Genomic DNA, 15,483 nt, shown 5'->3' on the forward strand with positions numbered 1-15,483 from the left:
GTAAAAACTTAAATAAATCATATTTTGCCTACGAAAATTGGTATTCCTAGGCGGTCACCCATCCAAGTACTAACCAATCCCGACGTTGCTTAACTTCCGAGATCGGACGAGATCGGGTGCATTCAACCTGGTATGGTCGTAGACAGTATTGGTCAACATTTATGGTCTAATCTATTTAAAAATGTAAAAACTTAAACAAATCATATTGTGCCTACGACACTTGGTATTCCTAGGCGGTCACCCATCCAAGTACTAACCAATCCCGACGTTGCTTAACTTCCGAGATCGGACGAGATCGGGTGCATTCAACCTGGTATGGTCGTAGACAGTTTTGGTCAACATTTATGGTCTAATCTATTTAAAAATGTAAAAACTTAAATAAATCATATTGTGCCTACGACAATTGGTATTCCTAGGCGGTCACCCATCCAAGTAGCAACCAATCCCGATGTTGCTTAACTTCCGAGATCGGACGAGATCGGGTGCATTCAACCTGGTATGGTCGTAGACAGTATTGGTCGACATTTTTTGGTCTAAAATCTTTAAAAATTTTAACATTTAAATATATGTTAAAAATCATATTTTGCCTATGACAATTGGTATTCCTAGGCCCGTCACCCATCCAAGTACTAACCAATCCCGACGTTGCTTAACTTCCGACATCGGACGAGATCCGGTGCATTCAACCTGGTATGGTCATAGACGGTATTGGTCAACATTTTATGGTCTAAAATCTTTAAAAATGTTAACATTTAAATATATTTTATAAATCATATTTTGCTTATGACAATTGGAATTCCTATGCGGTCACCCATCCAAGTACTAACCAATCCCGACGTTGCGTAACTTCCGAGATCGGACGAGATCGGGTGCATTCAACCTGGTATGGTCGTAAGCAGTATTTCTCAACATTTTATGTCTAATCTATTTAAAAAAGTAAAAACATAAATAAATCATATTTTGCCTACGACAATTGGTATTCCTAGGCGGTCACCCATCCAAGTACTAACCAATCCCGACGTTGCTTAACTTCCGAGATCGGACGAGATCGGGTGCATTCAACCTGGTATGGTCGTAGACAGTATTGGTCAACATTTATGGTCTAATCTATTTAAAAATGTAAAAACTTAAATAAATCATATTGTGCCTACGACAATTGGTATTCCTAGGCGGTCACCCATCCAAGTACTAACCAATCCCGATGTTGCGTAACTTCCGAGATCGGACGAGATCGGGTGCATTCAACCTGGTATGGTCGTAGGCAGTATTGGTCAATATTTTTTGGTCTAAAATCTTTAAAAATGTTAACATTTAAATATATTTTAAAAATCATATTTTGCCTATGACAATTGGTATTCCTAGGCGGTCACCCATCTAAGTACCAACCAACCCGACGTTGCTTAACTTCCGAGATCGGACGCGAATCGGGTGCATTCAACCTGGTATGTTCGTAGCCAGTATTGGTCAACATTTTATGGTCTAATCTATTTAAAAATGTAAAAACTTAAATAAATCATATTGTGCCTACGACAATTGGTATTCCTAGGCGGTCACCCATCCAAGTACTAACCAATCCCGAAGTTGCTTAACATCCGAAATCGGACGAGATCGGGTGCATTCAACCTGGTATGGTCGTAAGCAGTATTTCTCAATATTAAAAAGTAAAAACTTAAATAAATCATATTTTGCCTACGACAATTGGTATTCCTAGGCGGTCACCCATCCAAGTACTAACCAATCCCGACGTTGCTTAACTTCCGAGATCGGACGAGATCGGGTGCATTCAACCTGGTATGGTCGTAGAAAGTATTGGTCAACATTTATGGTCTAATCTATTTAAAAATGTAAAAACTTAAACAAATCATATTGTGCCTACGACAATTGGTATTCCTAGGCGGTCACCCATCCAAGTACTAACCAATCCCGAAGTTGCTTAACTTCCGAGATCGGACGAGATCGGGTGCATTCAACCTGGTATGGTCGTAGCCAGTATTGGTCAACATTTTTTGGTCTAATCTATTTAAAAATGTAAAAACTTAAATAAATCATATTTTGCCTACGACAATTGGTATTCCTAGGCGGTAACCCATCCAAGTACTAACCAATCCCGACGTTGCTTATCTTCCGAGATCGGACGAGATCGGGTGCATTCAACCTGGTGTGTTCGTAGCCAGTATTGGTCAACATTTTTTGGTCTAATCTATTTAAAAATGTAAAAACTTAAATAGATCATATTTTGCCTACGAAAATTGGTATTCCTAGGCGGTCACCCATCCAAGTACTAACCAATCCCGACGTTGCTTAACTTCCGAGATCGGACGAGATCGGGTGCATTCAACCTGGTATGGTCGTAGACAGTATTGGTCAACATTTATGGTCTAATCTATTTAAAAATGTAAAAACTTAAATAAATGATATTATGCCTACGACAATTGGTATTCCTAGGTATGGTCGTAGCCAGTATTGGTCAACATTTTTTGGTCTAATCTATTTAAAAATGTAAAAACTTAAATAAATCTTATTTTGCCTACGACAATTGGTATTCCTAGGCGGTCACCCATCCAAGTACTAACCAATCCCGACGTTGCTTAACTTCCGAGATCGGACGAGATCGGGTGCATTCAACCTGGTATGGTCGTAGACAGTAATCGTCAACATTTATGGTCTAATCTATTTAAAAATGTAAAAACTTAAATAAATCATATTGCGCCTACGACAATTGGTATTCCTAGGCGGTCACCCATCCAAGTACTAACCAATCCCGACGTTGCTTAACTTCCGTGATCGGACGAGATCGGGTGCATTCAACCTGGTATGGTCGTAGACAGTAATCGTCAACATTTATGGTCTAATCTATTTAAAAATGTAAAAACTTAAATAAATCATATTGCGCCTACGACAATTGGTATTCCTAGGCGGTCACCCATCCAAGTACTAACCAATCCCGACGTTGCTTAACTTCCGAGATCGGACGAGATCGGGTGCATTCAACCTGGTATGGTCGTGGACAGTATTGGTCAACATTTATGGTCTAATCTATTTAAAAATGTAAAATTTAAATAAATCATTTTGTGCCTAAGACAATTGGTATTCCTAGGCGGTCACCCATCCAAGTACTAACCAATCCCGACGTTGCTTAACTTCCGAGATCGGACGAGATCGGGTGCATTGAACCTGGTATGGTCGTAGGCAGTATTGGTCAATATTTTTTGGTCTAAAATCTTTAAAAATGTGAACATTTAAATATATTTTAAAAATCATATTTTGCCTATGACAATTGGTATTCCTAGGCGGTCACCCATCTAAGTACCAACCAACCCGACGTTGCTTAACTTCCGAGATCGGACGCGAATCGGGTGCATTCAACTTGGTGTGTTCGTAGCCAGTATTGGTCAACATTTTATGGTCTAATCTATTTAAAAATGTAAAAACTTAACTAAATCATATTGTGCCTACGACAATTGGTATTCCTATGCGGTCACCCATCCAAGTAGCAACCAATCCCGATGTTGCTTAACTTCCGAGATCGGACGAGATCGGGTGCATTCAACCTAGTATGGTCGTAGACAGTATTGGTCAACATTTTTTGGTCTAAAATCTTTAAAAATGTTACCATTTAATTATATTTTAAAAATCATATTTTGCCTATGACAATTGGTATTCCTAGGCGGTCACCCATCCAAGTACTAACCAATCCCAAAGTTGCTTAACTTCCGAGATCGGACGAGATCGGGTGCATTCAACCTGGTATGGTCGTAGACAGTATTGGTCAACATTTATGGTCTAATCTATTTAAAAATGTAAAAACTTAAATAAATCATATTGTGCCTACGACAATTGGTATTCCTAGGCGGTCACCCATCCAAGTAGCAACCAATCCCGATGTTGCTTAACATCCGAGATCGGACGAGATCGGGTGCATTCAACCTGGTATGGTCGAAAGCAGTATTTCTCAACATTTTATGTCTAATCTAATTAAAAAAGTAAAAACTTAAATAAATCATATTTTGCCTACGACAATTGGTATTCCTATGCGGTCACCCATCCAAGTAGCAACCAATCCCGATGTTGCTTAACTTCCGAGATCGGACGAGATCGGGTGCATTCAACCTGGTATGGTCGTAAGCAGTATTTCTCAACATTTTATGTCAAATCTATTTAAAAAAGTAAAAACTTAAATAAATCATATTTTGCCTACGACAATTGGTATTCCTAGGCGGTCACCCATCCAAGTACTAACCAATCCCGACGTTGCTTAACTTCCGAGATCGGACGAGATCGGGTGCATTCAACCTGGTATGGTCGTAGACAGTATTGGTCAACATTTATGGTCTAATCTATTTAAAAATGTAAAAACTTAAATAAATCATATTGTGCCTACGACAATTGGTATTCCTAGGCGGTCACCCATCCAAGTAGCAACCAATCCCGATGTTGCTTAACATCCGAGATCGGACGAGATCGGGTGCATTCAACCTGGTATGGTCGAAAGCAGTATTTCTCAACATTTTATGTCTAATCTAATTAAAAAAGTAAAAACTTAAATAAATCATATTTTGCCTACGACAATTGGTATTCCTATGCGGTCACCCATCCAAGTAGCAACCAATCCCGATGTTGCTTAACTTCCGAGATCGGACGAGATCCGGTGCATTCAACCTGGTATGGTCGTAAGCAGTATTTCTCAACATTTTACGTCTAATCTATTTAAAAAAGTAAAAACTTAAATAAATCATATTTTGCCTACGAAAATTGGTATTCCTAGGCGGTCACCCATCCAAGTACTAACCAATCCCGACGTTGCTTAACTTCCGAGATCGGACGAGATCGGGTGCATTCAACCTGGTATGGTCGTAGACAGTATTGGTCAACATTTATGGTCTAATCTATTTAAAAATGTAAAAACTTAAACAAATCATATTGTGCCTACGACACTTGGTATTCCTAGGCGGTCACCCATCCAAGTACTAACCAATCCCGACGTTGCTTAACTTCCGAGATCGGACGAGATCGGGTGCATTCAACCTGGTATGGTCGTAGACAGTTTTGGTCAACATTTATGGTCTAATCTATTTAAAAATGTAAAAACTTAAATAAATCATATTGTGCCTACGACAATTGGTATTCCTAGGCGGTCACCCATCCAAGTAGCAACCAATCCCGATGTTGCTTAACTTCCGAGATCGGACGAGATCGGGTGCATTCAACCTGGTATGGTCGTAGACAGTATTGGTCGACATTTTTTGGTCTAAAATCTTTAAAAATTTTAACATTTAAATATATGTTAAAAATCATATTTTGCCTATGACAATTGGTATTCCTAGGCCCGTCACCCATCCAAGTACTAACCAATCCCGACGTTGCTTAACTTCCGACATCGGACGAGATCCGGTGCATTCAACCTGGTATGGTCATAGACGGTATTGGTCAACATTTTATGGTCTAAAATCTTTAAAAATGTTAACATTTAAATATATTTTATAAATCATATTTTGCTTATGACAATTGGAATTCCTATGCGGTCACCCATCCAAGTACTAACCAATCCCGACGTTGCGTAACTTCCGAGATCGGACGAGATCGGGTGCATTCAACCTGGTATGGTCGTAAGCAGTATTTCTCAACATTTTATGTCTAATCTATTTAAAAAAGTAAAAACATAAATAAATCATATTTTGCCTACGACAATTGGTATTCCTAGGCGGTCACCCATCCAAGTACTAACCAATCCCGACGTTGCTTAACTTCCGAGATCGGACGAGATCGGGTGCATTCAACCTGGTATGGTCGTAGACAGTATTGGTCAACATTTATGGTCTAATCTATTTAAAAATGTAAAAACTTAAATAAATCATATTGTGCCTACGACAATTGGTATTCCTAGGCGGTCACCCATCCAAGTACTAACCAATCCCGATGTTGCGTAACTTCCGAGATCGGACGAGATCGGGTGCATTCAACCTGGTATGGTCGTAGGCAGTATTGGTCAATATTTTTTGGTCTAAAATCTTTAAAAATGTTAACATTTAAATATATTTTAAAAATCATATTTTGCCTATGACAATTGGTATTCCTAGGCGGTCACCCATCTAAGTACCAACCAACCCGACGTTGCTTAACTTCCGAGATCGGACGCGAATCGGGTGCATTCAACCTGGTATGTTCGTAGCCAGTATTGGTCAACATTTTATGGTCTAATCTATTTAAAAATGTAAAAACTTAAATAAATCATATTGTGCCTACGACAATTGGTATTCCTAGGCGGTCACCCATCCAAGTACTAACCAATCCCGAAGTTGCTTAACATCCGAAATCGGACGAGATCGGGTGCATTCAACCTGGTATGGTCGTAAGCAGTATTTCTCAATATTAAAAAGTAAAAACTTAAATAAATCATATTTTGCCTACGACAATTGGTATTCCTAGGCGGTCACCCATCCAAGTACTAACCAATCCCGACGTTGCTTAACTTCCGAGATCGGACGAGATCGGGTGCATTCAACCTGGTATGGTCGTAGAAAGTATTGGTCAACATTTATGGTCTAATCTATTTAAAAATGTAAAAACTTAAACAAATCATATTGTGCCTACGACAATTGGTATTCCTAGGCGGTCACCCATCCAAGTACTAACCAATCCCGAAGTTGCTTAACTTCCGAGATCGGACGAGATCGGGTGCATTCAACCTGGTATGGTCGTAGCCAGTATTGGTCAACATTTTTTGGTCTAATCTATTTAAAAATGTAAAAACTTAAATAAATCATATTTTGCCTACGACAATTGGTATTCCTAGGCGGTAACCCATCCAAGTACTAACCAATCCCGACGTTGCTTATCTTCCGAGATCGGACGAGATCGGGTGCATTCAACCTGGTGTGTTCGTAGCCAGTATTGGTCAACATTTTTTGGTCTAATCTATTTAAAAATGTAAAAACTTAAATAGATCATATTTTGCCTACGAAAATTGGTATTCCTAGGCGGTCACCCATCCAAGTACTAACCAATCCCGACGTTGCTTAACTTCCGAGATCGGACGAGATCGGGTGCATTCAACCTGGTATGGTCGTAGACAGTATTGGTCAACATTTATGGTCTAATCTATTTAAAAATGTAAAAACTTAAATAAATGATATTATGCCTACGACAATTGGTATTCCTAGGTATGGTCGTAGCCAGTATTGGTCAACATTTTTTGGTCTAATCTATTTAAAAATGAAAAAACTTAAATAAATCTTATTTTGCCTACGACAATTGGTATTCCTAGGCGGTCACCCATCCAAGTACTAACCAATCCCGACGTTGCTTAACTTCCGAGATCGGACGAGATCGGGTGCATTCAACCTGGTATGGTCGTAGACAGTAATCGTCAACATTTATGGTCTAATCTATTTAAAAATGTAAAAACTTAAATAAATCATATTGCGCCTACGACAATTGGTATTCCTAGGCGGTCACCCATCCAAGTACTAACCAATCCCGACGTTGCTTAACTTCCGTGATCGGACGAGATCGGGTGCATTCAACCTGGTATGGTCGTAGACAGTAATCGTCAACATTTATGGTCTAATCTATTTAAAAATGTAAAAACTTAAATAAATCATATTGCGCCTACGACAATTGGTATTCCTAGGCGGTCACCCATCCAAGTACTAACCAATCCCGACGTTGCTTAACTTCCGAGATCGGACGAGATCGGGTGCATTCAACCTGGTATGGTCGTGGACAGTATTGGTCAACATTTATGGTCTAATCTATTTAAAAATGTAAAATTTAAATAAATCATTTTGTGCCTAAGACAATTGGTATTCCTAGGCGGTCACCCATCCAAGTACTAACCAATCCCGACGTTGCTTAACTTCCGAGATCGGACGAGATCGGGTGCATTGAACCTGGTATGGTCGTAGACAGTGTTGGTAAACATTTTTTGGTCTAAAATCTTTAAAATGCTAACATTTAAATACATTTTAAAAATAATATTTTGCCTATGACAATTGGTATTCCTAGGCGGTCACCCATCCAAGTAGCAACCAATCCCGATGTTGCTTAACTTCCGAGATCGGACGAGATCGGGTGCATTCAACCTGGTATGGTCGTAGACAGTATTGGTCAACATTTTTTGGTCTAAAATCTTCAAAAATGTTAACATTTAAATATATTTTATAAATCATATTTTGTCTATGACAATTGGAATTCCTATACGGTCACCCATCCAAGTACTAACCAATCCCGACGTTGCTTAACTTCCGAGATCGGACGAGATCGGGTGCATTCAACCTGGTATGGTCGTAAGCAGTATTTCTCAACATTTTACGTCTAATCTATTTAAAAAAGTAAAAACTTAAATAAATCATATTTTGCCTACGACAATTGGTATTCCTAGGCGGTCACCCATCCAAGTACTAACCAATCCCGACGTTGCTTAACTTCCGAGATCGGACGAGATCGGGTGCATTCAACCTGGTATGGTCGTAGACAGTATTGGTCAACATTTATGGTCTAATCTATTTAAAAATGTAAAAACTTAAACAAATCATATTGTGCCTACGACAATTGGTATTCCTAGGCGGTCACCCATCCAAGTACTAACCAATCCCGACGTTGCTTAACTTCCGAGATCGGACGAGATCGGGTGCATTCAACCTGGTATGGTCGTAGACAGTGTTGGTAAACATTTTTTGGTCTAAAATCTTTAAAATGCTAACATTTAAATATATTTTAAAAATAATATTTTGCCTATGACAATTGGTATTCCTAGGTGGTCACCCATCCAAGTAGCAACCAATCCCGATGTTGCTTAACTTCCGAGATCGGACGAGATCGGGTGCATTCAATCTGGTTTGGTCGTAGCCAGTATTGGTCAACATTTTTTGGTCTAATCTATTTAAAAATGTAAAAACTTAAATAAATCATATTTACCTACGACAATTGGTATTCCTAGGCGGTCACCCATCCAAGTACTAACCAATCCCGACGTTGCTTAACTTCCGAGATCGGACGAGATCGGGTGCATTCAACCTGGTATGTTCGTAGCCAGTATTTGTCAACATTTTTTGGTCTAATCTATTTAAAAATGTAAAAACTTAAATAAATCATATTTTGCCTACGACAATTGGTATTCCTAGGCCGTCACCCATCCAAGTACTAACCAATCCCGACGTTGCTTAACTTCCGAGATCGGACGAGATCGGGTGCATTCAACCTGGTATGGTCGTAGACATTATTGGTCAACATTTATGGTCTAATCTATTTAAAAATGTAAAAACTTAAATAAATGATATTATGCCTACGACAATTGGTATTCCTAGGCGGTCACCCATCCAAGTACTAGCCAATCCCGACGTTGCTTAACTTCCGAGATCGGACGAGATCGGGTGCATTCAACCTGGTATGTTCGTAGCCAGTATTTGTCAACATTTTTTGGTCTAATCTATTTAAAAATGTAAAAACTTAAATAAATCATATTTTGCCTACGACAATTGGTATTCCTAGGCCGTCACCCATCCAAGTACTAACCAATCCCGACGTTGCTTAACTTCCGAGATCGGACGAGATCGGGTGCATTCAACCTGGTATGGTCGTAGACATTATTGGTCAACATTTATGGTCTAATCTATTTAAAAATGTAAAAACTTAAATAAATGATATTATGCCTACGACAATTGGTATTCCTAGGCGGTCACCCATCCAAGTACTAGCCAATCCCGACGTTGCTTAACTTCCGAGATCGGACGAGATCGGGTGCATTCAACCTGGTATGGTCGTAGACAGTAATCGTCAACATTTATGGTCTAATCTAATTAAAAATGCAAAAACTTAAATAAATCATATTGTGCCTACGACAATTGGTATTCCTAGGCGGTCACCCATCCAAGTACTAACCAATCCCGACGTTGCTTAACTTCCGAGATCGGACGAGATCGGGTGCATTCAACCTGGTATGGTCGTAGACAGTATTGGTCAACATTTATGGTCTAATCTATTTAAAAATGTAAAAACTTAAATAAATGATATTATGCCTACGACAATTGGTATTCCTAGGTATGGTCGTAGCCAGTATTGGTCAACATTTTTTGGTCTAATCTATTTAAAAATGTAAAAACTTAAATAAATCTTATTTTGCCTACGACAATTGGTATTCCTAGGCGGTCACCCATCCAAGTACTAACCAATCCCGACGTTGCTTAACTTCCGAGATCGGACGAGATCGGGTGCATTCAACCTGGTATGGTCGTAGACAGTAATCGTCAACATTTATGGTCTAATCTATTTAAAAATGTAAAAACTTAAATAAATCATATTGCGCCTACGACAATTGGTATTCCTAGGCGGTCACCCATCCAAGTACTAACCAATCCCGACGTTGCTTAACTTCCGAGATCGGACGAGATCGGGTGCATTCAACCTGGTATGGTCGTGGACAGTATTGGTCAACATTTTTTGGTCTAATCTATTTAAAAATGTAAAAACTTAAATAAATCATATTTACCTACGACAATTGGTATTCCTAGGCGGTCACCCATCCAAGTACTAACCAATCCCGACGTTGCTTAACTTCCGAGATCGGACGAGATCGGGTGCATTCAACCTGGTATGTTCGTAGCCAGTATTTGTCAACATTTTTTGGTCTAATCTATTTAAAAATGTAAAAACTTAAATAAATCATATTTTGCCTACGACAATTGGTATTCCTAGGCCGTCACCCATCCAAGTACTAACCAATCCCGACGTTGCTTAACTTCCGAGATCGGACGAGATCGGGTGCATTCAACCTGGTATGGTCGTAGACATTATTGGTCAACATTTATGGTCTAATCTATTTAAAAATGTAAAAACTTAAATAAATGATATTATGCCTACGACAATTGGTATTCCTAGGCGGTCACCCATCCAAGTACTAACCAATCCCGACGTTGCTTAACTTCCGAGATCGGACGAGATCGGGTGCATTCAACCTGGTATGTTCGTAGCCAGTATTTGTCAACATTTTTTGGTCTAATCTATTTAAAAATGTAAAAACTTAAATAAATAATATTTTGCCTATGACAATTGGTATTCCTAGGCGGTCACCCATCCAAGTAGCAACCAATCCCGATGTTGCTTAACTTCCGAGATCGGACGAGATCGGGTGCATTCAACCTGGTATGGTCGTAGACAGTATTGGTCAACATTTTTTGGTCTAAAATCTTCAAAAATGTTAACATTTAAATATATTTTATAAATCATATTTTGTCTATGACAATTGGAATTCCTATACGGTCACCCATCCAAGTACTAACCAATCCCGACGTTGCTTAACTTCCGAGATCGGACGAGATCGGGTGCATTCAACCTGGTATGGTCGTAAGCAGTATTTCTCAACATTTTACGTCTAATCTATTTAAAAAAGTAAAAACTTAAATAAATCATATTTTGCCTACGACAATTGGTATTCCTAGGCGGTCACCCATCCAAGTACTAACCAATCCCGACGTTGCTTAACTTCCGAGATCGGACGAGATCGGGTGCATTCAACCTGGTATGGTCGTAGACAGTATTGGTCAACATTTATGGTCTAATCTATTTAAAAATGTAAAAACTTAAACAAATCATATTGTGCCTACGACAATTGGTATTCCTAGGCGGTCACCCATCCAAGTACTAACCAATCCCGACGTTGCTTAACTTCCGAGATCGGACGAGATCGGGTGCATTCAACCTGGTATGGTCGTAGACAGTGTTGGTAAACATTTTTTGGTCTAAAATCTTTAAAATGCTAACATTTAAATATATTTTAAAAATAATATTTTGCCTATGACAATTGGTATTCCTAGGTGGTCACCCATCCAAGTAGCAACCAATCCCGATGTTGCTTAACTTCCGAGATCGGACGAGATCGGGTGCATTCAATCTGGTTTGGTCGTAGCCAGTATTGGTCAACATTTTTTGGTCTAATCTATTTAAAAATGTAAAAACTTAAATAAATCATATTTACCTACGACAATTGGTATTCCTAGGCGGTCACCCATCCAAGTACTAACCAATCCCGACGTTGCTTAACTTCCGAGATCGGACGAGATCGGGTGCATTCAACCTGGTATGTTCGTAGCCAGTATTTGTCAACATTTTTTGGTCTAATCTATTTAAAAATGTAAAAACTTAAATAAATCATATTTTGCCTACGACAATTGGTATTCCTAGGCCGTCACCCATCCAAGTACTAACCAATCCCGACGTTGCTTAACTTCCGAGATCGGACGAGATCGGGTGCATTCAACCTGGTATGGTCGTAGACATTATTGGTCAACATTTATGGTCTAATCTATTTAAAAATGTAAAAACTTAAATAAATGATATTATGCCTACGACAATTGGTATTCCTAGGCGGTCACCCATCCAAGTACTAGCCAATCCCGACGTTGCTTAACTTCCGAGATCGGACGAGATCGGGTGCATTCAACCTGGTATGTTCGTAGCCAGTATTTGTCAACATTTTTTGGTCTAATCTATTTAAAAATGTAAAAACTTAAATAAATCATATTTTGCCTACGACAATTGGTATTCCTAGGCCGTCACCCATCCAAGTACTAACCAATCCCGACGTTGCTTAACTTCCGAGATCGGACGAGATCGGGTGCATTCAACCTGGTATGGTCGTAGACATTATTGGTCAACATTTATGGTCTAATCTATTTAAAAATGTAAAAACTTAAATAAATGATATTATGCCTACGACAATTGGTATTCCTAGGCGGTCACCCATCCAAGTACTAGCCAATCCCGACGTTGCTTAACTTCCGAGATCGGACGAGATCGGGTGCATTCAACCTGGTATGGTCGTAGACAGTAATCGTCAACATTTATGGTCTAATCTAATTAAAAATGTAAAAACTTAAATAAATCATATTGTGCCTACGACAATTGGTATTCCTAGGCGGTCACCCATCCAAGTACTAACCAATCCCGACGTTGCTTAACTTCCGAGATCGGACGAGATCGGGTGCATTCAACCTGGTATGGTCGTAGACAGTATTGGTCAACATTTATGGTCTAATCTATTTAAAAATGTAAAAACTTAAATAAATGATATTATGCCTACGACAATTGGTATTCCTAGGTATGGTCGTAGCCAGTATTGGTCAACATTTTTTGGTCTAATCTATTTAAAAATGTAAAAACTTAAATAAATCTTATTTTGCCTACGACAATTGGTATTCCTAGGCGGTCACCCATCCAAGTACTAACCAATCCCGACGTTGCTTAACTTCCGAGATCGGACGAGATCGGGTGCATTCAACCTGGTATGGTCGTAGACAGTAATCGTCAACATTTATGGTCTAATCTATTTAAAAATGTAAAAACTTAAATAAATCATATTGCGCCTACGACAATTGGTATTCCTAGGCGGTCACCCATCCAAGTACTAACCAATCCCGACGTTGCTTAACTTCCGAGATCGGACGAGATCGGGTGCATTCAACCTGGTATGGTCGTGGACAGTATTGGTCAACATTTATGGTCTAATCTATTTAAAAATGTAAAATTTAAATAAATCATATTGTGCCTAAGGCAATTGGTATTCCTAGGCGGTCACCCATCCAAGTACTAACCAATCCCGACGTTGCTTAACTTCCGAGATCGGACGAGATCGGGTGCATTCAACCTGGTATGGTCGTAGACAGTATTGGTCAACATTTTTTGGTTTAAATCTTCAAGAATGTTAACATTTAAATATATTTTATAAATCATATTTTGCCTATGACAATTGGAATTCCTATGCGGTCACCCATCCAAGTACTAACCAATCCCGACGTTGCTTAACTTCCGAGATCGGACGAGATCGGGTGCATTCAACCTGGTATGGTCGTAGACAGTAATCGTCAACATTTATGGTCTAATCTATTTAAAAATGTAAAAACTTAAATAAATCATATTGCGCCTACGACAATTGGTATTCCTAGGCGGTCACCCATCCAAGTACTAACCAATCCCGACGTTGCTTAACTTCCGAGATCGGACGAGATCGGGTGCATTCAACCTGGTATGGTCGTGGACAGTATTGGTCAACATTTATGGTCTAATCTATTTAAAAATGTAAAATTTAAATAAATCATATTGTGCCTAAGACAATTGGTATTCCTAGGCGGTCACCCATCCAAGTACTAACCAATCCCGACGTTGCTTAACTTCCGAGATCGGACGAGATCGGGTGCATTGAACCTGGTATGGTCGTAGACAGTGTTGGTAAACATTTTTTGGTCTAAAATCTTTAAAATGCTAACATTTAAATATATTTTAAAAATAATATTTTGCCTATGACAATTGGTATTCCTAGGCGGTCACCCATCCAAGTAGCAACCAATCCCGATGTTGCTTAACTTCCGAGATCGGACGAGATCGGGTGCATTCAACCTGGTATGGTCGTAGACAGTATTGGTCAACATTTTTTGGTTTAAATCTTCAAAAATGTTAACATTTAAATATATTTTATAAATCATATTTTGCCTATGACAATTGGAATTCCTATGCGGTCACCCATCCAAGTACTAACCAATCCCGACGTTGCTTAACTTCCGAGATCGGACGAGATCGGGTGCATTCAACCTGGTATGGTCGTAGGCAGTATTTCTCAACATTTTACGTCTAATCTATTTAAAAAAGTAAAAACTTAAATAAATCATATTTTGCCTACGACAATTGGTATTCCTAGGCGGTCACCCATCCAAGTACTAACCAATCCCGACGTTGCTTAACTTCCGAGATCGGACGAGATCGGGTGCATTCAACCTGGTATGGTCGTAGACAGTATTGGTCAACATTTATGGTCTAATCTATTTAAAAATGTAAAAACTTAAACAAATCATATTGTGCCTACGACAATTGGTATTCCTAGGCGGTCACCCATCCAAGTAGCAACCAATCCCGATGTTGCTTAACTTCCGAGATCGGACGAGATCGGGTGCATTCAATCTGGTTTGGTCGTAGCCAGTATTGGTCAACATTTTTTGGTCTAATCTATTTAAAAATGTAAAAACTTAAATAAATCATATTTACCTACGACAATTGGTATTCCTAGGCGGTCACCCATCCAAGTACTAACCAATCCCGACGTTGCTTAACTTCCGAGATCGGACGAGATCGGGTGCATTCAACCTGGTATGTTCGTAGCCAGTATTGGTCAACATTTTTTGGTCTAATCTATTTAAAAATGTAAAAACTTAAATAAATCATATTTTGCCTACGACAATTGGTATTCCTAGGCGGTCATCCATCCAAGTACTAACCAATCCCGACGTTGCTTAACTTCCGAGATCGGAGGAGATCGGGTGCATTCAACCTGGTATGGTCGTAGACAGTATTGGTCAACATTTATGGTCTAATCAATTTAAAAATGTAAAAACTTAAATAAATCATATTGTGCCTACGACAATTGGTATTCCTAGGTATGGTCGTAGCCAGTATTGGTCAACATTTTTTGGTCTAATCTATTTAAAAATGTAAAAACTT

At 39.1% G+C, this 15,483-nt stretch overlaps 49 non-coding genes and 32 pseudogenes across 49 annotated transcripts; all 81 read right to left on the minus strand.

Annotated features, from left to right (window-relative positions):
- Positions 1 to 25: 25 nt before the first annotated feature.
- LOC146151445 (5S ribosomal RNA) lies at positions 26 to 144 on the minus strand. Its single transcript, XR_014497163.1, has one exon. It is a non-coding gene; the product is annotated as a 5S ribosomal RNA (ribosomal RNA).
- A 64-nt stretch (positions 145 to 208) lies between these two features.
- LOC146151446 (5S ribosomal RNA) lies at positions 209 to 327 on the minus strand. The gene has a single exon (XR_014496563.1). It is a non-coding gene; the product is annotated as a 5S ribosomal RNA (ribosomal RNA).
- A 64-nt stretch (positions 328 to 391) lies between these two features.
- LOC146151447 (5S ribosomal RNA) lies at positions 392 to 510 on the minus strand. The gene has a single exon (XR_014498526.1). It is a non-coding gene; the product is annotated as a 5S ribosomal RNA (ribosomal RNA).
- Positions 511 to 584: 74 nt separating this feature from the next.
- On the minus strand, positions 585 to 704 carry LOC146151448 (5S ribosomal RNA; annotated as a pseudogene).
- A 74-nt stretch (positions 705 to 778) lies between these two features.
- On the minus strand, positions 779 to 897 carry LOC146151449 (5S ribosomal RNA; annotated as a pseudogene).
- Positions 898 to 961: 64 nt separating this feature from the next.
- LOC146151450 (5S ribosomal RNA) lies at positions 962 to 1,080 on the minus strand. Its single transcript, XR_014497472.1, has one exon. It is a non-coding gene; the product is annotated as a 5S ribosomal RNA (ribosomal RNA).
- Positions 1,081 to 1,144: 64 nt separating this feature from the next.
- Positions 1,145 to 1,263, minus strand: LOC146151451 (5S ribosomal RNA). The gene has a single exon (XR_014496490.1). It is a non-coding gene; the product is annotated as a 5S ribosomal RNA (ribosomal RNA).
- A 74-nt stretch (positions 1,264 to 1,337) lies between these two features.
- LOC146151452 (5S ribosomal RNA) lies at positions 1,338 to 1,456 on the minus strand (annotated as a pseudogene).
- Positions 1,457 to 1,521: 65 nt separating this feature from the next.
- Positions 1,522 to 1,640, minus strand: LOC146151453 (5S ribosomal RNA). Its single transcript, XR_014497145.1, has one exon. It is a non-coding gene; the product is annotated as a 5S ribosomal RNA (ribosomal RNA).
- Positions 1,641 to 1,686: 46 nt separating this feature from the next.
- LOC146151454 (5S ribosomal RNA) lies at positions 1,687 to 1,805 on the minus strand. Its single transcript, XR_014496428.1, has one exon. It is a non-coding gene; the product is annotated as a 5S ribosomal RNA (ribosomal RNA).
- Positions 1,806 to 1,869: 64 nt separating this feature from the next.
- LOC146151455 (5S ribosomal RNA) lies at positions 1,870 to 1,988 on the minus strand. The gene has a single exon (XR_014495446.1). It is a non-coding gene; the product is annotated as a 5S ribosomal RNA (ribosomal RNA).
- Positions 1,989 to 2,053: 65 nt separating this feature from the next.
- On the minus strand, positions 2,054 to 2,172 carry LOC146151456 (5S ribosomal RNA; annotated as a pseudogene).
- Positions 2,173 to 2,237: 65 nt separating this feature from the next.
- LOC146151457 (5S ribosomal RNA) lies at positions 2,238 to 2,356 on the minus strand. The gene has a single exon (XR_014497164.1). It is a non-coding gene; the product is annotated as a 5S ribosomal RNA (ribosomal RNA).
- A 168-nt stretch (positions 2,357 to 2,524) lies between these two features.
- Positions 2,525 to 2,643, minus strand: LOC146151458 (5S ribosomal RNA). Its single transcript, XR_014497484.1, has one exon. It is a non-coding gene; the product is annotated as a 5S ribosomal RNA (ribosomal RNA).
- Positions 2,644 to 2,707: 64 nt separating this feature from the next.
- On the minus strand, positions 2,708 to 2,826 carry LOC146151459 (5S ribosomal RNA). Its single transcript, XR_014498013.1, has one exon. It is a non-coding gene; the product is annotated as a 5S ribosomal RNA (ribosomal RNA).
- Positions 2,827 to 2,890: 64 nt separating this feature from the next.
- Positions 2,891 to 3,009, minus strand: LOC146151460 (5S ribosomal RNA). Its single transcript, XR_014497180.1, has one exon. It is a non-coding gene; the product is annotated as a 5S ribosomal RNA (ribosomal RNA).
- Positions 3,010 to 3,072: 63 nt separating this feature from the next.
- On the minus strand, positions 3,073 to 3,191 carry LOC146151461 (5S ribosomal RNA; annotated as a pseudogene).
- A 74-nt stretch (positions 3,192 to 3,265) lies between these two features.
- On the minus strand, positions 3,266 to 3,384 carry LOC146151462 (5S ribosomal RNA; annotated as a pseudogene).
- A 65-nt stretch (positions 3,385 to 3,449) lies between these two features.
- LOC146151463 (5S ribosomal RNA) lies at positions 3,450 to 3,568 on the minus strand (annotated as a pseudogene).
- A 74-nt stretch (positions 3,569 to 3,642) lies between these two features.
- On the minus strand, positions 3,643 to 3,761 carry LOC146151464 (5S ribosomal RNA). The gene has a single exon (XR_014495723.1). It is a non-coding gene; the product is annotated as a 5S ribosomal RNA (ribosomal RNA).
- A 64-nt stretch (positions 3,762 to 3,825) lies between these two features.
- Positions 3,826 to 3,944, minus strand: LOC146151465 (5S ribosomal RNA; annotated as a pseudogene).
- Positions 3,945 to 4,008: 64 nt separating this feature from the next.
- LOC146151466 (5S ribosomal RNA) lies at positions 4,009 to 4,127 on the minus strand (annotated as a pseudogene).
- Positions 4,128 to 4,191: 64 nt separating this feature from the next.
- LOC146151467 (5S ribosomal RNA) lies at positions 4,192 to 4,310 on the minus strand. Its single transcript, XR_014497495.1, has one exon. It is a non-coding gene; the product is annotated as a 5S ribosomal RNA (ribosomal RNA).
- A 64-nt stretch (positions 4,311 to 4,374) lies between these two features.
- On the minus strand, positions 4,375 to 4,493 carry LOC146151468 (5S ribosomal RNA; annotated as a pseudogene).
- Positions 4,494 to 4,557: 64 nt separating this feature from the next.
- Positions 4,558 to 4,676, minus strand: LOC146151469 (5S ribosomal RNA; annotated as a pseudogene).
- A 64-nt stretch (positions 4,677 to 4,740) lies between these two features.
- LOC146151470 (5S ribosomal RNA) lies at positions 4,741 to 4,859 on the minus strand. The gene has a single exon (XR_014497165.1). It is a non-coding gene; the product is annotated as a 5S ribosomal RNA (ribosomal RNA).
- A 64-nt stretch (positions 4,860 to 4,923) lies between these two features.
- On the minus strand, positions 4,924 to 5,042 carry LOC146151471 (5S ribosomal RNA). The gene has a single exon (XR_014496564.1). It is a non-coding gene; the product is annotated as a 5S ribosomal RNA (ribosomal RNA).
- Positions 5,043 to 5,106: 64 nt separating this feature from the next.
- Positions 5,107 to 5,225, minus strand: LOC146151472 (5S ribosomal RNA). Its single transcript, XR_014498527.1, has one exon. It is a non-coding gene; the product is annotated as a 5S ribosomal RNA (ribosomal RNA).
- Positions 5,226 to 5,299: 74 nt separating this feature from the next.
- Positions 5,300 to 5,419, minus strand: LOC146151473 (5S ribosomal RNA; annotated as a pseudogene).
- A 74-nt stretch (positions 5,420 to 5,493) lies between these two features.
- LOC146151474 (5S ribosomal RNA) lies at positions 5,494 to 5,612 on the minus strand (annotated as a pseudogene).
- A 64-nt stretch (positions 5,613 to 5,676) lies between these two features.
- LOC146151475 (5S ribosomal RNA) lies at positions 5,677 to 5,795 on the minus strand. Its single transcript, XR_014497506.1, has one exon. It is a non-coding gene; the product is annotated as a 5S ribosomal RNA (ribosomal RNA).
- A 64-nt stretch (positions 5,796 to 5,859) lies between these two features.
- On the minus strand, positions 5,860 to 5,978 carry LOC146151476 (5S ribosomal RNA). The gene has a single exon (XR_014496491.1). It is a non-coding gene; the product is annotated as a 5S ribosomal RNA (ribosomal RNA).
- Positions 5,979 to 6,052: 74 nt separating this feature from the next.
- Positions 6,053 to 6,171, minus strand: LOC146151477 (5S ribosomal RNA; annotated as a pseudogene).
- Positions 6,172 to 6,236: 65 nt separating this feature from the next.
- On the minus strand, positions 6,237 to 6,355 carry LOC146151478 (5S ribosomal RNA). Its single transcript, XR_014497146.1, has one exon. It is a non-coding gene; the product is annotated as a 5S ribosomal RNA (ribosomal RNA).
- Positions 6,356 to 6,401: 46 nt separating this feature from the next.
- LOC146151479 (5S ribosomal RNA) lies at positions 6,402 to 6,520 on the minus strand. Its single transcript, XR_014496429.1, has one exon. It is a non-coding gene; the product is annotated as a 5S ribosomal RNA (ribosomal RNA).
- Positions 6,521 to 6,584: 64 nt separating this feature from the next.
- On the minus strand, positions 6,585 to 6,703 carry LOC146151480 (5S ribosomal RNA). The gene has a single exon (XR_014495447.1). It is a non-coding gene; the product is annotated as a 5S ribosomal RNA (ribosomal RNA).
- Positions 6,704 to 6,768: 65 nt separating this feature from the next.
- Positions 6,769 to 6,887, minus strand: LOC146151481 (5S ribosomal RNA; annotated as a pseudogene).
- A 65-nt stretch (positions 6,888 to 6,952) lies between these two features.
- Positions 6,953 to 7,071, minus strand: LOC146151482 (5S ribosomal RNA). Its single transcript, XR_014497166.1, has one exon. It is a non-coding gene; the product is annotated as a 5S ribosomal RNA (ribosomal RNA).
- Positions 7,072 to 7,239: 168 nt separating this feature from the next.
- LOC146151483 (5S ribosomal RNA) lies at positions 7,240 to 7,358 on the minus strand. The gene has a single exon (XR_014497517.1). It is a non-coding gene; the product is annotated as a 5S ribosomal RNA (ribosomal RNA).
- A 64-nt stretch (positions 7,359 to 7,422) lies between these two features.
- Positions 7,423 to 7,541, minus strand: LOC146151484 (5S ribosomal RNA). Its single transcript, XR_014498014.1, has one exon. It is a non-coding gene; the product is annotated as a 5S ribosomal RNA (ribosomal RNA).
- Positions 7,542 to 7,605: 64 nt separating this feature from the next.
- Positions 7,606 to 7,724, minus strand: LOC146151485 (5S ribosomal RNA). Its single transcript, XR_014497181.1, has one exon. It is a non-coding gene; the product is annotated as a 5S ribosomal RNA (ribosomal RNA).
- A 63-nt stretch (positions 7,725 to 7,787) lies between these two features.
- Positions 7,788 to 7,906, minus strand: LOC146151486 (5S ribosomal RNA; annotated as a pseudogene).
- Positions 7,907 to 7,979: 73 nt separating this feature from the next.
- Positions 7,980 to 8,098, minus strand: LOC146151487 (5S ribosomal RNA; annotated as a pseudogene).
- Positions 8,099 to 8,172: 74 nt separating this feature from the next.
- On the minus strand, positions 8,173 to 8,291 carry LOC146151488 (5S ribosomal RNA; annotated as a pseudogene).
- A 64-nt stretch (positions 8,292 to 8,355) lies between these two features.
- Positions 8,356 to 8,474, minus strand: LOC146151489 (5S ribosomal RNA). The gene has a single exon (XR_014497528.1). It is a non-coding gene; the product is annotated as a 5S ribosomal RNA (ribosomal RNA).
- Positions 8,475 to 8,538: 64 nt separating this feature from the next.
- On the minus strand, positions 8,539 to 8,657 carry LOC146151490 (5S ribosomal RNA). Its single transcript, XR_014497539.1, has one exon. It is a non-coding gene; the product is annotated as a 5S ribosomal RNA (ribosomal RNA).
- Positions 8,658 to 8,730: 73 nt separating this feature from the next.
- Positions 8,731 to 8,849, minus strand: LOC146151491 (5S ribosomal RNA; annotated as a pseudogene).
- Positions 8,850 to 8,913: 64 nt separating this feature from the next.
- On the minus strand, positions 8,914 to 9,032 carry LOC146151492 (5S ribosomal RNA; annotated as a pseudogene).
- Positions 9,033 to 9,097: 65 nt separating this feature from the next.
- Positions 9,098 to 9,216, minus strand: LOC146151493 (5S ribosomal RNA). The gene has a single exon (XR_014497942.1). It is a non-coding gene; the product is annotated as a 5S ribosomal RNA (ribosomal RNA).
- Positions 9,217 to 9,280: 64 nt separating this feature from the next.
- LOC146151494 (5S ribosomal RNA) lies at positions 9,281 to 9,399 on the minus strand (annotated as a pseudogene).
- Positions 9,400 to 9,464: 65 nt separating this feature from the next.
- On the minus strand, positions 9,465 to 9,583 carry LOC146151495 (5S ribosomal RNA). Its single transcript, XR_014497943.1, has one exon. It is a non-coding gene; the product is annotated as a 5S ribosomal RNA (ribosomal RNA).
- A 64-nt stretch (positions 9,584 to 9,647) lies between these two features.
- Positions 9,648 to 9,766, minus strand: LOC146151496 (5S ribosomal RNA). Its single transcript, XR_014495623.1, has one exon. It is a non-coding gene; the product is annotated as a 5S ribosomal RNA (ribosomal RNA).
- Positions 9,767 to 9,830: 64 nt separating this feature from the next.
- LOC146151497 (5S ribosomal RNA) lies at positions 9,831 to 9,949 on the minus strand. The gene has a single exon (XR_014497550.1). It is a non-coding gene; the product is annotated as a 5S ribosomal RNA (ribosomal RNA).
- Positions 9,950 to 10,117: 168 nt separating this feature from the next.
- LOC146151498 (5S ribosomal RNA) lies at positions 10,118 to 10,236 on the minus strand. The gene has a single exon (XR_014497561.1). It is a non-coding gene; the product is annotated as a 5S ribosomal RNA (ribosomal RNA).
- Positions 10,237 to 10,300: 64 nt separating this feature from the next.
- On the minus strand, positions 10,301 to 10,419 carry LOC146151499 (5S ribosomal RNA). Its single transcript, XR_014497182.1, has one exon. It is a non-coding gene; the product is annotated as a 5S ribosomal RNA (ribosomal RNA).
- A 64-nt stretch (positions 10,420 to 10,483) lies between these two features.
- LOC146151500 (5S ribosomal RNA) lies at positions 10,484 to 10,602 on the minus strand (annotated as a pseudogene).
- A 65-nt stretch (positions 10,603 to 10,667) lies between these two features.
- Positions 10,668 to 10,786, minus strand: LOC146151501 (5S ribosomal RNA). Its single transcript, XR_014497944.1, has one exon. It is a non-coding gene; the product is annotated as a 5S ribosomal RNA (ribosomal RNA).
- Positions 10,787 to 10,850: 64 nt separating this feature from the next.
- LOC146151502 (5S ribosomal RNA) lies at positions 10,851 to 10,969 on the minus strand. Its single transcript, XR_014498226.1, has one exon. It is a non-coding gene; the product is annotated as a 5S ribosomal RNA (ribosomal RNA).
- A 65-nt stretch (positions 10,970 to 11,034) lies between these two features.
- Positions 11,035 to 11,153, minus strand: LOC146151503 (5S ribosomal RNA; annotated as a pseudogene).
- A 74-nt stretch (positions 11,154 to 11,227) lies between these two features.
- LOC146151504 (5S ribosomal RNA) lies at positions 11,228 to 11,346 on the minus strand (annotated as a pseudogene).
- Positions 11,347 to 11,410: 64 nt separating this feature from the next.
- On the minus strand, positions 11,411 to 11,529 carry LOC146151505 (5S ribosomal RNA). The gene has a single exon (XR_014497572.1). It is a non-coding gene; the product is annotated as a 5S ribosomal RNA (ribosomal RNA).
- Positions 11,530 to 11,593: 64 nt separating this feature from the next.
- LOC146151506 (5S ribosomal RNA) lies at positions 11,594 to 11,712 on the minus strand. Its single transcript, XR_014497583.1, has one exon. It is a non-coding gene; the product is annotated as a 5S ribosomal RNA (ribosomal RNA).
- Positions 11,713 to 11,785: 73 nt separating this feature from the next.
- LOC146151507 (5S ribosomal RNA) lies at positions 11,786 to 11,904 on the minus strand (annotated as a pseudogene).
- A 64-nt stretch (positions 11,905 to 11,968) lies between these two features.
- LOC146151508 (5S ribosomal RNA) lies at positions 11,969 to 12,087 on the minus strand (annotated as a pseudogene).
- Positions 12,088 to 12,152: 65 nt separating this feature from the next.
- Positions 12,153 to 12,271, minus strand: LOC146151509 (5S ribosomal RNA). The gene has a single exon (XR_014497945.1). It is a non-coding gene; the product is annotated as a 5S ribosomal RNA (ribosomal RNA).
- Positions 12,272 to 12,335: 64 nt separating this feature from the next.
- LOC146151510 (5S ribosomal RNA) lies at positions 12,336 to 12,454 on the minus strand (annotated as a pseudogene).
- A 65-nt stretch (positions 12,455 to 12,519) lies between these two features.
- Positions 12,520 to 12,638, minus strand: LOC146151511 (5S ribosomal RNA). The gene has a single exon (XR_014497946.1). It is a non-coding gene; the product is annotated as a 5S ribosomal RNA (ribosomal RNA).
- A 64-nt stretch (positions 12,639 to 12,702) lies between these two features.
- On the minus strand, positions 12,703 to 12,821 carry LOC146151512 (5S ribosomal RNA). Its single transcript, XR_014495624.1, has one exon. It is a non-coding gene; the product is annotated as a 5S ribosomal RNA (ribosomal RNA).
- Positions 12,822 to 12,885: 64 nt separating this feature from the next.
- LOC146151513 (5S ribosomal RNA) lies at positions 12,886 to 13,004 on the minus strand. Its single transcript, XR_014497595.1, has one exon. It is a non-coding gene; the product is annotated as a 5S ribosomal RNA (ribosomal RNA).
- A 168-nt stretch (positions 13,005 to 13,172) lies between these two features.
- LOC146151514 (5S ribosomal RNA) lies at positions 13,173 to 13,291 on the minus strand. Its single transcript, XR_014497606.1, has one exon. It is a non-coding gene; the product is annotated as a 5S ribosomal RNA (ribosomal RNA).
- Positions 13,292 to 13,355: 64 nt separating this feature from the next.
- Positions 13,356 to 13,474, minus strand: LOC146151515 (5S ribosomal RNA). Its single transcript, XR_014497184.1, has one exon. It is a non-coding gene; the product is annotated as a 5S ribosomal RNA (ribosomal RNA).
- Positions 13,475 to 13,537: 63 nt separating this feature from the next.
- LOC146151516 (5S ribosomal RNA) lies at positions 13,538 to 13,656 on the minus strand (annotated as a pseudogene).
- A 73-nt stretch (positions 13,657 to 13,729) lies between these two features.
- LOC146151517 (5S ribosomal RNA) lies at positions 13,730 to 13,848 on the minus strand. Its single transcript, XR_014497696.1, has one exon. It is a non-coding gene; the product is annotated as a 5S ribosomal RNA (ribosomal RNA).
- A 64-nt stretch (positions 13,849 to 13,912) lies between these two features.
- On the minus strand, positions 13,913 to 14,031 carry LOC146151518 (5S ribosomal RNA). Its single transcript, XR_014497185.1, has one exon. It is a non-coding gene; the product is annotated as a 5S ribosomal RNA (ribosomal RNA).
- Positions 14,032 to 14,094: 63 nt separating this feature from the next.
- LOC146151519 (5S ribosomal RNA) lies at positions 14,095 to 14,213 on the minus strand (annotated as a pseudogene).
- Positions 14,214 to 14,286: 73 nt separating this feature from the next.
- LOC146151520 (5S ribosomal RNA) lies at positions 14,287 to 14,405 on the minus strand (annotated as a pseudogene).
- A 73-nt stretch (positions 14,406 to 14,478) lies between these two features.
- On the minus strand, positions 14,479 to 14,597 carry LOC146151521 (5S ribosomal RNA). The gene has a single exon (XR_014496943.1). It is a non-coding gene; the product is annotated as a 5S ribosomal RNA (ribosomal RNA).
- Positions 14,598 to 14,661: 64 nt separating this feature from the next.
- Positions 14,662 to 14,780, minus strand: LOC146151522 (5S ribosomal RNA). The gene has a single exon (XR_014497617.1). It is a non-coding gene; the product is annotated as a 5S ribosomal RNA (ribosomal RNA).
- Positions 14,781 to 14,844: 64 nt separating this feature from the next.
- Positions 14,845 to 14,963, minus strand: LOC146151523 (5S ribosomal RNA; annotated as a pseudogene).
- Positions 14,964 to 15,027: 64 nt separating this feature from the next.
- Positions 15,028 to 15,146, minus strand: LOC146151524 (5S ribosomal RNA; annotated as a pseudogene).
- Positions 15,147 to 15,211: 65 nt separating this feature from the next.
- On the minus strand, positions 15,212 to 15,330 carry LOC146151525 (5S ribosomal RNA). The gene has a single exon (XR_014497295.1). It is a non-coding gene; the product is annotated as a 5S ribosomal RNA (ribosomal RNA).
- Between the last annotated feature and the right edge of the window lie 153 nt (positions 15,331 to 15,483).

The sequence above is a fragment of the Ascidiella aspersa genome, chromosome 4 (assembly GCF_963924565.1).
Source record: "Ascidiella aspersa chromosome 4, kaAscAspe10.2, whole genome shotgun sequence".
Classification (NCBI taxonomy): domain Eukaryota; kingdom Metazoa; phylum Chordata; class Ascidiacea; order Phlebobranchia; family Ascidiidae; genus Ascidiella; species Ascidiella aspersa.